General features: G+C 40.5%; 1 protein-coding gene across 2 annotated transcripts in view; it reads right to left on the reverse strand.

The window, feature by feature from the left end:
* SEMA6A (semaphorin 6A) overlaps positions 1-13,415 on the reverse strand; it is a 282,441-nt gene that overhangs the window by 54,356 nt on the left and 214,670 nt on the right. The gene's annotated exons all lie outside the window — the stretch shown is intronic.

A 13,415-nucleotide genomic window follows, 5' to 3' on the forward strand; every position in this document is an offset into this window, starting at 1 on the left:
TTGCTAAGTCTCCCTAAAGTCAGTTTTCAAGAGTTGACAAGTATGGCTAAGGGGTGAAAGGTGAGATTTATATATAGCCTAAGAACTTTGAGCATATGAGTAATATTGAAAATGTCTGTCCCAATACTTAAAAAGTATTCTAGAAGAGTTACAAAAATTTAGGATAATACTATGTAAAGTTCACTATATGTGCATCATAAGGACAGAGTATGTATAATTGAGATCTGGATGCTGAGACCCCAATGATCACTAAAAAGAAGAAGTATTGGCTTTTGCCATAGACCTATCACTGTCCAGCTCTTAACCTCTCCCTGGTTTATTCATTGCTGGCTTATTACAATGAAGAAAGGGGGCATACACTATAAATGTGATAAGTGTGTATACAGAATATATATTGCACTCTCTGAAATGTCAGTCATGCTTAATTTATTTTTCATTGCAACTGTGTACATTACAACTGTAGATTATTTGCTCACCTTTGAACCTGTGCTAAATATTTGAATTGGTACAAAATGATTGCATGTCTTATTCCATCTGCCACAATAGTCTGTGGCTACTGCACAGGAAGGGAGTGCAACCTCTTACCTGAGGACATGGGTACCTTTTCTATTGATTAGCCAGCATGGAGCGACATGCTGCAAGGCTATCTAATCAATAGAAGATCCGCAGATGCCAGTAAAGGTACCTTCACACTAAGCGACGCTGCAGCGATATCGACAACGATGCCGATCGATGCAGCGTTGCTGTGTGGTCGCTGGAGAGCTGTCACACAGACAGCTCTCCAGCGACCAAAGATGCCGAAGTCCATGGGTAACCAGGGTAAACATCGGGTTGCTAAGCGCAGGGCCATGCTTAGTAACCCAATGTTTACCCTGGTTACCAGCGTAAACGTAAAAAAACAAACAGTACATACTTACATTCGCATCCCCCGGCGTCCGCTTCCCTGCACTGTGTGAGCGCCGGCAGTAGCAGGGCACAGCGGTGACATCACCGCTGTGCTCTGCTTTTACTTCACGGCCGGCGCTCACAGTCAGTGCGGGAAGCAGACGGCGAGGGACCTGACACCGGATGTGAGTATGTACTGTTTTTTTTTTTTTACATTTACGGTGGCAACCAGGGTAAACATCGGGTTACTAAGCGCGGCCCTGTGCTTAGTAACCCGATGTTTACCCTGGTTACCAGTGAAGACATCGCTGAATCGGTGTCACACACACCGATTCAGCGATGTCTGCGGGAGATCCAGCGACAAAATAAAGTTCTGGACTTTCAGCAGCGACCAACGATGGCACAGCAGGATCCTGATCGCTGCTGCCTGTCAAACACAACGATATCGCTATCCAGGACGCTGCAACGTCATGGATCGCTAGCGATATCGTTTAGTGTGAAGGTACCTTTAGAGTCAATACTCCTGCTCCTGTGCAGTGGCCAAAGACCACTGATGTAGCTGATAGAATGGGATGTGTGAATCAATTTGCACCAACTGAATTAAATATTCCTTATGGGCTACATATTCTCTCTCTACTGGATAATCCTAGAGATGTGACGTAAAGGGAAGCTGTCACCAGAAAAAATGCTACTAACCTGCAGATATATGGTTATTCTGTAGGTTAATATAGTGTTGTGAACCTGCCTGGCTCCTGCTCTTAGACCCACGTTAGCGGGAGAAAATGAACTTTATTCCCTTCAGCAGCATTTGGTTTCAGTCACAGGGCGGCACTGGTGCTGGTCCAGTCACCACTCTCTGCATGGAGAATGGCAGCTGTAACTACACCCCACGCACTGACTGACAGCTGGAACTAATGCTGAGCTGCTGTCAGTCAGCGCCTGGAGGTGCGGTTACAACCGATGCTCTCTCGGCGTGACTGAAACCCGAACTCTGCCGAGTTAAATAAAGTCTATTTCCCCAAGTAGTGTGGGTCATAACACTATAAACCAGTAGTTTAACCATATGTCTACAGGTTAAAAGAGTTTTCTCAGGTGACAAGTTACCTTTAAAAATATTAGAAACTCTGACTAAGGATATTTGCATACAAAGTTTTTTTGAGACAAAAAATGCCTGAAAGAATATTCTCGTTAATTTCTATTGCAAAGCCAGTTTCTGCTAACATGTTCAGTGTTTTTTTTTGTTTTATTAAAGAGTTTTGTAGTTTTTTCCTGCTTGGAGTTTTGTAAAACACTTTATGTGGTAAAAATAAAGGGCATATCACTTCTTTGAAACATCTTCTGATGAAAATCCCTCCAAACTAAGCACTATCCAATGAAAAGGCTATGAAAAATGCTTTAGGAAAAAAAGTGCTCAAATAGCTTCAAAAACCACTTCATGAAACAAATTAGAAACCCTATAATAAGGGTTTGTGCACACTTTGCAGATTTGGCTGCGGATTCGCAGCAGTATTCCATGCGTTTACAGTACCATGTAAACCTATGGAAAACCAAATCCGCAGTGCACATGCTGTGGAAAATACCGTGCGGAAATGCTTCAGTTTATTTTCCGCAGCATGTCAATTCTTTGTGCGGATTCCGCAGCGTTTTACACCTGTTCCATAATTGGAATCCGCAGGAGTGAAAACGCAGGTGAAATCTGCACAAAAACTGCGGTAAATCCACAGGTAAAATGCAGGGCGGTTTACATGCAGATTTTTCAGAATCTGCGTGGAAAAATCCGCAAAGGATCTGCAACGTGTGCACATACCCTAACAACTCTACAAAGAAGGAGTGTTCCCTGAAGTTATTTCCACTAAAAAAATATTTTTGACCGCCTTGAAAGCGAATCGATTTGCACATTCTGCTTCATTTTTATACCTTATGTTTTCATTGCAACTAACGTTGATTTAAAAAAAGTCTGGTCTTGCTTCTCATTCCAGGCTCACTGTTAATATTCCTTTCTTGTATGAAAATTGATAGCAAACCGTTTCATATGTACTACATATTGTCGCTATCAGTTAAATATAAATGTATTTCCCAAACTTAAATTAAAGTATCAACGCAGGTGACCAGGAAAATGGATCATTAAATTATGTTGCCGGTTAAATGATCCTTTAAGACAATTATTGAAGGTTTGATCATTGTGCTGTCACAGCCATACACTTTTTCAACCGTATCGTCTGTTATAGCCATTCTACTTGGCCATACATAAATACATGTTCAGTGAAAAATAATTTATGGACAAATGAACTTTTTGAACAAAAGATCTTTTAGTCGACTTTATTTAAAACTATGAGGTTCAGTGATCGATTGTCTAAAACAATTTTTCATTTCTATGTTTTTATCCAACAAATGTATTTTTTTGACTGAAGTTTCACATTTTAATAAACTTTCATCCAATGCATATCGGGCCCTTAAATGGATATTTAAAAAATTGTGGTTGATCAATAAAAGAGATAATTTTCTTCTCTTTATTTTTATTGTATTCTCCACTATTAAAAATAATTAAATATTTATGGCTTTTGTGCTCTTATCCAAATCGCAAAGCAGTTTTAAATAACACCAGTGTCTTCTGAAAAAGCATATCAACACAAAGAGAGATGATAAAATAGTTAAGAACTAAAATAAATCCCAGAAGAGGAGCAAATATTAGGATGCAAGTTAGCAGCATAACATCACTTACACATTTTCCTTTCCCATAATATATAGCATATGTCAGCACACCACAGGGTGAGGAGCTTCTGTACAAGTGCCAACATGCCCGGAGTCATTGGAGAGGTAACTATCACTTAGTTATACATTGGGATACTGACATACATAAACCCGCACTGCATAATTTCCATATATTTACAGTATATATTAATATAAACAGATAAAATGTGTTCCTAGCATTTTCTTGAGCTTCATATTTGATTCAGTCACTGTAACAAGTCACAATAAATACTTTAACAAACCTATCATTTGACCGTCAAAAATGATTTGAATAAAAAGGCACCTGCCACTTCAGTACTTTAATGATATACAATATATACCTTTTCTAGTAAGGTTTAACTAGAACTGTATGAAATAGAAAACATTATTTCCATTTATACTATGTAAATGGTTAAGAAATCCATCCTAAGAACATGCTTCACTCTGGCAATGCAAAACAATGCAGGCTGAAATGTTAAGAGGTTTTACTTTGCTTTATGAGCTCCCTAAAGATAAAACACCCAGGAGCTTAATTTATCTAAAACGTTGGGGTGTCAATGGTGGCGTATAGTAACTGTCAGATGCATTTTATAGCTGTCAAGGGTTGCTAACTGTCCAGAAATTCTTGGACAGTCTATAAAAGTAGAGAGCGGTAAAGGTAAACCAGCTCACCCCAGCTTTAGGTGTTTTTGGAGGCACAGAACTACAAGGTACCACTTGTACAGAGGAAGAAAAGAGAAGATGATCCAGCTTCCAAACTTGCAAAATTTATTGAGTTAAAAAAGAGGTTCCATCATGAGTGTTCGAGTGTTTATTTCTGTGTTGATTATTATGGCTTACAGCCAATGAAAACTCAAAGGTCATTATCTCAGTAAATTAGAATACTTTATAACACCAGCTTGAAAAATGATTTTAAAATCCGAAATGTTGGCCTAATGAAATATATGTTCAGTAAATGCACTCAATACTTGGTCGGGGCTCCATTTGCATCAATTACTGCATAAATGCTGCATGGCATGGAGGCGATCAGCCTGTGGCACTGCTGAGATGCTATGGAAGCCCAAGATGCCTTGATGGCAAGCCTTAAGCTCATCTACATTGTTGGGTCTGGTGTCTCTCATCTTCCTCTTGACAATACCCCATAGATTCTCTATGGAATTAAGGTCAGGTGAGCTTGCTGGCCAATCAAGCACATTGATACTGTTATTTTTAAACCAGGTATTGATACTTTTGGCAGTGTGGAAAGGTGCCAAGTCCTGCTGAAGAATGAAATTTCTACAAAAAGCAAGTCGGCAGAGGGAAGCATGAAGTGTGCTAAAATTTCCTGCTAGATGGCTACACTGACTTTGGTCTTGATAAAACATAGTGGACCCACACTAGGAGATGACATGGCTCCCCAAACTATCACTGATTGTGGAAACTTCACACTAGACCTCAAGTAGCTTGGATTGTGTGCCTCTCCATTCTTCCTCCAGACACTGGGACCTTGATTTCCAAATGAAATGCAAAATTTACTTTCATCTGAAAACAACACCTTGGACCACTGAGCAACAGTCTAGTTCTTTTTCTCCTTGGCCCAGGTAAGACGCTTCTGGCATTGTCTATTGGTCTTGAGTGGCTCGACACAAGGAATGCGACACTTGTAGCCCATGTTCTGGATACGTTTGTGTGTCGTGGCTCTTGAATCAATAACTCCAGCAGCAGTCCACTCCTTGTGAATCTCCCCAAAAAATTTTAATGGCCTTTTGTTAACAATCTTTTCAAGGCTGCGGTAGCTTGTGCACCTTTTTCTACCACACTTTTTTCTTCCACTCAACTCTCCATTAATATGCTTGGATACAGCACTCTGTAAACAGCCAGCTTCTTTAGCAATAACCTTTGCTGGCTTGCCCTCTTTGTGGAGTGTGTAAATTACTGCCTTATGGACGTCTGTCAAGTCAGCAGTCTTCCCCATGATTGTGGAGCCAACTGAGGGACCTTTTTAAATGCTTAGGAAGCCTTTGCAGGTGCTTTTTGTTATTTATTTTTATTTACTGAGATAATGACTTTTGGGTTTTCATTGGCTGTAAGCCATAATCATCAACATTAACAGAAATAAACCCTTGAAATAGATCGCTTTATTTATATTGACTCTACATAAAATATGCGTTTCACTTTTTGTATTGAAGAACTGAAATAAATTAACTTTTTGATGATATTCTAATTTTATGAGAAGCACCTGTATGTAATTACTGTGCATTTTCTGCCAGGATATAGTGACCGAAATTTGACTGAAAATCTTCATCAAGTTGTCCCTCTCATCTCAACTGATAAGACCTAAATAGTGTACAAAGCTATCGCAAATGTTTAGCATTTTAAATATAATAATAATGTTTATCAGCTGATCATGGGGTTCCAAGTGAAATTCTGCTCAATTCCCTTAAATCCTCCTCACTATCTCTCCAAACACACTAAGCCAACACGGCCAACACTGCGATATATATGAACTCTTCCCCATTGAAATTTCAACATCAAGAATGAAAAGTGATGGGATTATGGAAATCACAGGATTGATAGACATGTTATTGGTAAGCAAATTCTGAAAAAAAAGGAATAAAATTGTTACATTTCGCTGCATTCAGTATCAAGCATGAGTACCGCACAGTAATACACATACTAACAGTGGGTATGGAAAGTATTCATACCCCTTTAAATTTTTCACTCTTTGTTTCATTGCAGCCATTTGGTAAATTCAAAAAAGTTCATTTTGTTCACATTAAAGGGAATCTGTCTCACCAAAAATCATATATGAGCTAAGGCCTCTGCCACCAGGGGCTTATCTACAGCATTCTGTAATGCTGTAGATAAGCCCTGATGTAACCATTATACTCAATGGTCCAATAGGTGTCGCGGTCTGGGTCCATCGCCTCTTATATTCATATGATGACATCCTCTTCTTGTCTTCCTGCCATGGCTGCGGTGCAGGCGTACTTTGTCTGCCCTGTTGAGGGCAGAGCAAAGTACTGCAGTGCACAGGTGCCTGGAAAGGTCAGAGAGGCTCAGTGCACTGCACTACTTTGCTCTGCCCTCAAAAAGGGCAGACAAAGTATGCCTGCGCTGGAGCTGCTGCAGGAAGACAAGAAGAGGACATCATCGTATGAAGATGGGAGGCGCCGGACCAGGACCGCAACGCCTATCGGACCCGAAACGAACCGGGACTGCCCCTGGGTGAGTATAATATAACCTGTTTTTCTTACCTTTCAGGTTACATTGGGGGCTTATCTACAGCATTACAGAAAGCTGTAGATAAGCCCCTGATGCCGTGGCTCATATACGATTTTTGGGGTACCAGATTCCCTTTAATGTGCACTCTGCACCCCATCTTGAATGAAAAAACAGAAATGGAGTAATTTTGGAAAATGTATTAAAAAAGAAAAACTGAAATATCACATGGTCATAAGTATTCAGACCCTTTGCTCAGACACTCATATTTAAGTCACATGCTGTCCATTTCCTTGTGATCCTCCTTGAGATGGTTTGACTCCTTCATTGGAGACCAGCTGTGTTTAATTAAACTGATAGGACTTGATTTCAAAAGGCAAACACCTGCCTATATAAGACCGCACAGCTGACAGGGCATGTCAGACCAAATGAGAATCATGAGGTCAGAGTAACTGGCCAAGGAGCTCAGAGACAAAATCGTGGCAAGGCACAGATCTGGCCAAGGTTACAACAGAATTTCAGCAGTACTCAAGGTTCCTAAGAGCACAGTGGCCTCCATAATCCTTAAATGGAAGAAGTTTGGGACCACCAGAAGTCTTCCTAGACCTGGCCATCCAGCCAAACTGAGCAATCATGGGAGAAGAGCCTTGGTGAGAGAGGTAAAGAGAACCCCAAGATCACTGAGGCTGAGCTCCAGAGATGCAGTAGGGAGATGGGAGAAAGTTCCACAAAGTCAACTATCACTACAACCCTCCACCAGTTGGGCCTTTATGGCAGAGTGGCTCGACGGAAGTCTCTACTCAGTGCAAGACATATGAAAGCCCACAGAGATTTGCTAAAAGTAATATGAGGGACTCCCAGACTATGAAAAATAAGATTCTCTGGTCTGATGAGATGAAGATAGACCTTTTTGGTGATAATTCTAAGTGGTATGTGTGGAGAAAACCAGGCACTGCTCATCACCTGCCCAATACTATCCCAACAGTGAAACATGGTGGTGGCAGCATCATGCTATGGGGGTGTGTTTCAGCTGCAGGGACAGGACGACTGGTTGTCATTGAAGGAAACATGAATGTGTCCAACTACAGAGATATCCTGGATGAAAACCGGTGCTCTGTATCTCAGACTTGGCTGAAGGTTCAAATTCCAACAACACAATGATCCTAAGCACACACCTAAAATAACAAAGAAGTGGCTTCAGAACAACTCTGTTACCATTCTTGACTGGCCCAGCCAGAGCCCTGACTTAAACCCAATTGAGCATCTCTGCAGAGACCTGAAAATGGCTGTCCACCAACATTCACCATCCAACCTGACGGAACTGAAGAGGATCTGCAAGGAAGAATGGCAGAGGATCCCCAAATCCAGGTGTCAAAAACTTGTTGCATCATTCCCAAGAAGACTCATGGCTGTTCTAGCTCAAAAGGGTGCTTCTACTCAATACTGAGCAAAAGGTGTGAATATTTATGACCATGTGATACTTCAGTTTTTCTCTTTTAATAAATTTGCAAAACTTACTAAATTTCTGTTTTTTCAGTCAAGATGAGGTGCAGTGTACATTAATGAGAAAAAAATGAACTTTTTTGAATTTACCAAATGGCTGCAATGAAAAAAAGAGTGAAAAATTTAAAGGGGTATGAATACTTTCCGTACTGTATATATATACTGTATATATATATATATATATATATATATATATATATATATGTGTATATATATATATATATATACGGTATATATATATAGTGGGTATATATGCGTGCTTTCTCTTAATAAATCATAATGACAACCCAAAACATCCAAATGGCCCTGATCAAAATTTACATTCCCTGGTGATTTTGGCCTGATAACATGCACAGAAGTTGACACAAATGGGTTTGAATGGCTACTAAGGGTAACATACTCACCTGTGACCTGTTTGCTTGTAATTAGTGTGTGTGCATAATAGCTGAGTTGTGAGTCATGGGGAAAGCAAAAGAATTGTCAATGGATCTATGAGAAAAGGAAGTTGAACTGTACAAAACAGGAAAGAGATACAAAAAGATATCCAAGGAATTGATAATGCCAGTCAGCAGCATTCAAACTGTGATTAACAAATGGAAAATCAGTGGTTCTGTAAAAACAAAACCACGGTCAGGTACACCAACAAAAATGTCATCCACAACTGCCAGGAAAATTGTTCGGGATGGAAAGAAAAGCCCACAAATAATATCAGCTGAAATACAGGAATCTCTGAAAACTAGCGGTGTATCTGTTTCAAGATGAACAATAAGGAAGCACTTGAAGATAAATGTGCTGGATGGTTGAGTTGCCAAAAGAAAGCAATTACTGTGCCACAAAATATCTCACCTACAACATGCAAAACAGCAAAGCAACAAGCCCCAAAACTTCCTGATATGGAGATAAGTCAACAAGGCCTATGATGAAAAGAACACCATTCCTACTGTAAAGTACGGAGGAGGATCGCTGATGTTTTGAGGATGTGTGAGCTCCAAAGGCACAGAAAACTTGGTGAATGTTAAAGGAAAGATGAATGCAGCACGTTATCAGCAAATATTGGAGGCAAATTTGTACTCATCAGCCCAGAAGCTGCACATGGGACGTACTTAGATGTTCCAAATAACAACAATCCAAAGCACAAGGCTAAATCGACCTGTCATTGGCTACAGCAGAACAAAGTGAAGATTCTGGAGTGGCCATCTCAGTCTCCTGACCTCAATATCATTGAGCCACTCTGGGGAGATCTCAAGCGCGCAGTTCATGCTAGACAGAGCAGGAATTTACAGGAACAGGAGACTTTTTGCCAAAAGAGTGGGCAGCTTCACCTTCTGAGAAAATAAAGAACCTCATCCACAACTACCACAAAAGACTTCAAGCTGTCATTGATGTTGATCAAGGTCAGTTGGATGTTTTGGGCTATCATTATGATTTAAAAAGAGAAAACACAGTAGTTTGACAAGAAAAGGCTTCACCCAACCACTAACCATAAGTGGAGAAAAGTTTTGGTGTTATCATTCATATTCTCTGAAAAAGGGGCAAGAAAGCAAAAATTCTGCTGGGGTATGTAAACTCTTGCGCAAATCTGTGTATATATATAGCTGACAAAAAAATTAAGAGACCACTGCAAAATGTCCAGTTTGTCTGATTTTTCTCTTTATAGATATATTTTTGAGTAAAATGTAAATTGTTAATTTATTCTATAAACTTCTGACATGTCTCCAAATTTCCAAGCAATACATTTTGTACTTTTTTTCTGAAAAATAAAAATGGTCAAAATAAGAAAAAAACAGTGCTTTCAGACCTCAAATAATGCAAAGAAAATAAGTTCATAATCATTTACAAACAGCAATACTAATGTTTTAACTCAGGAAGAGTTCAGAAATCTATATTTTGTGGAATAACCATGATTTTTAATCACAGCTTTCATGCGTCTTGGCATGCTTTCCACCAGTCTTTCACACTGCTTTTTGAGCCAAAATGTAAGCAGTTCTTCTCTGATGTTTTGTGACTATCTATCATCCTCTTGATTAGATTCCAGAGGTTTTCAATGGGGTTCAGGTCTGGAGATTGAGCTGCCCATGACAGGGTTTTGATGTGGGTTTTCTCTTAATTTTTGCCAGAGCTATATATACAAACAGATCTCAATTACAAACTACAAGGAGGCATATTGCTAATATATTGGCTACTACTCAAAATGAGTTTCATCAGTGTTTTGAATTCAATTTTCATCAGAGTTCAGTCAATGTCAGATTTTGCCTTTGCCATCATTGTTTAATCAGTTTTGCTTTTAGGAAGAAAACATTTTAGAAGCTTCCACGATCAAACAGTGAAAAATGGACCCATAGACTAGCATTTTTGAGTTTCCCCAACAATGAAGGACATGTGAACAGCCCTATAAAATTGTAAACGAAAATGCAGAACATGCAAACAGCTCCATAGACTATAATAGGAATGAGTTCTATCTAATTAATTGTAAGCACTGCAGAATATGTGGGCACTACATAGATAAAATAATTATTTGTTATCTTTTAGACTGTGAGCCCTCGCGGGAGAGCCTCTCCCCTGTACCAGTCGATGACTTGTATTTAAGATTATTGTACTTGTTTTTTATTATGCATACTCCTTTTCACTTGTAAAACTCCATGGAATAAATGGATCTATAACAATAAGTAATAATAATCTATGAAAACCATGGATAGAACTTGTACAAGAAAAATTGTACAAATGAAAGTATAATTTTTCATCTTTATGGTAAATCATGTGGCATCCATTTTTCTACATCAGAAGTAAATAAAATTTAAAGAGCCCAAAATAAGTTTCTATGCATGGGGATCCGATAGAAGTTGGTGCCCACATCACAGACACTGGCACCAGTTAAATGCCACTGACAGAATTTGAAAGTGGCTTTTTAGTAGTTAAACTACAGTGATCAGAGCACACAGGTATAGGCAATTGGCTATGTAACACAGTCAGCAAGAAGAAAAAGTATGTCATAGGTTGCAAAAGGGAATTTGTCAACACTTTTGACTAGTGTTGAGCATTCCGATACTGCAAGTATCGGGTATCGGCCGATATTTGCTGTATCGGAATTTCCGATACCGAGATCCGATACTTTTGTGGTATCGGGTATCGGGTATCGCAACAACATTAATCTAATAATGTGTAAAAGAGAGAATTAAAATAAAAAATATTGCTATACTCACCTCTCCGACGCAGCCTGGACCTCAGCGAGGGAACCGGCAGCGTTGTTTGTTTAAATTTCGCGCTTTTACTTGGTTACGTGAAGTCCCGGCTTGTGATTGGTCAGGGCGGCCATGTTGCCGGGACACGGACCAATCACAGCAAGCCGTGACGAAATTACGTCACGGCTTGCTGTGATTGGTCCGCGTCCCGGCAACATGGCCGCCATTAACCAATCACAAGCCGTGACGTCACGGGAGGCTGGACATGCGCGTATTTTAAAAAGCGCGCGTGTCCAGCCTCCAGTGACGTCCCGGCTTATGATTGGTCACGGCGCCATGTTGCCGGGATGCGGACCAATCACAGCAAGCCGTGACGAAATTACGTCACGGCTTGCTGTGATTGGTCCGCGTCCCGGCAACATGGCCGCCATTAACCAATCACAAGCCGTGACGTCACGGGAGGCTGGACATGCGCGTATTTTAAAAAGCGCGCGTGTCCAGCCTCCAGTGACGTCCCGGCTTATGATTGGTCACGGCGCCATGTTGCCGGGACGCGGACCAATCACAGCAAGCCGTGACGAAATTATGTCACGGCTTGCTGTGATTGGTCCGCGTCCCGGAAACATGGCTGCCATTAACCAATCACAAGCCGTGACGTCACGGGAGGCTGGACATGCGCGTATTTTAAAAAGCGCGCGTGTCCAGCCTCCCGTGACGTCACGGCTTGTGATTGGTTAATGGCGGCCATGTTGCCGGGACGCGGACCAATCACAGCAAGCCGTGACGTAACTTCGTCACGGCTTGCTGTGATTGGTCCGCGTCCCGGCAACATGGCCGCCCTGACCAATCACAAGCCGGGACTTCACGTAACCAAGTAAAAGCGCGAATTTTAAACAAACAACGCTGCCGGTTCCCTCGCTGAGGTCCAGGCTGCGTCGGACAGGTGAGTATAGCAATATTTTTTATTTTAATTCTTTATTTTACACATTTATATGGATCCCAGGGTCTGAAGGAGAGTTTCCTCTCCTTCAGACCCTGGGAACCATCAGGAATACCGTCCGATACTTGAGTCCCATTGACTTGTATTGGTATCGGGTATCGGTATCGGATTGGATCCGATACTTTGCCGGTATCAGCCGATACTTTCCGATACCGATACTTTCAAGTATCGGATGGTATCGCTCAACACTACTTTTGACCTATCTAAACTATTAATATGGGAATACAGGTTATAGAATTCTGAAAACAGTCCTCCCTGTATGTCTCATATCAGGTGTCTTGTTGTTGAGATATCATCTTTTATCACTTTATATAAGTGACCTCTTCCAGGCTCTGAGGCAAATGGTGCCTGGAGATAAGCCCTGGGGGCAGAGCTATTTTAAACATAGGAGGACTGGTATGATGTGACATGGTTATCACTGTTACCAGTGAGATATGTAATGGCCACTCTCTGCTCTCACTGCAGAAATCTGTCTGATTATCTGCAGGTTCCTCTTGGCTTCTATCTCACAGGTAGAAAGGGTTGCAATATTGTTGCAATACAGCAGAGCTCAGAGAGAAATAATAAATGTGTTTGCAGGAAGACAAGGATAATTTCTCTGGAGGCAGAGTTATCTTTTAGGCACCATCCTTCCCAGAGCCTGTAAGACGTAAATTTACATAAAGTGATAAAAGATGATTTATAAATGAAAAAGCATCTGATATTAGGACTACAGGTAGGACTGTTTTCAGCAGTCTATAACCTGTATACCCATATTAATAGTTTAGATAGGTCAAATGTAATGAAAGATTACTTTTAAGGGGTTAAGGCACTCCAAGGAGATATGATTGCAAAACATTAAATATACAAGTAATTTTCTATGAATTCGTTTTATATAAGGAAAATGAACTCAGGAACAACATGAGAGATTTATTTGA

This window comes from Ranitomeya variabilis, chromosome 1, assembly GCF_051348905.1.
Source record: "Ranitomeya variabilis isolate aRanVar5 chromosome 1, aRanVar5.hap1, whole genome shotgun sequence".
NCBI lineage: Eukaryota > Metazoa > Chordata > Amphibia > Anura > Dendrobatidae > Ranitomeya > Ranitomeya variabilis.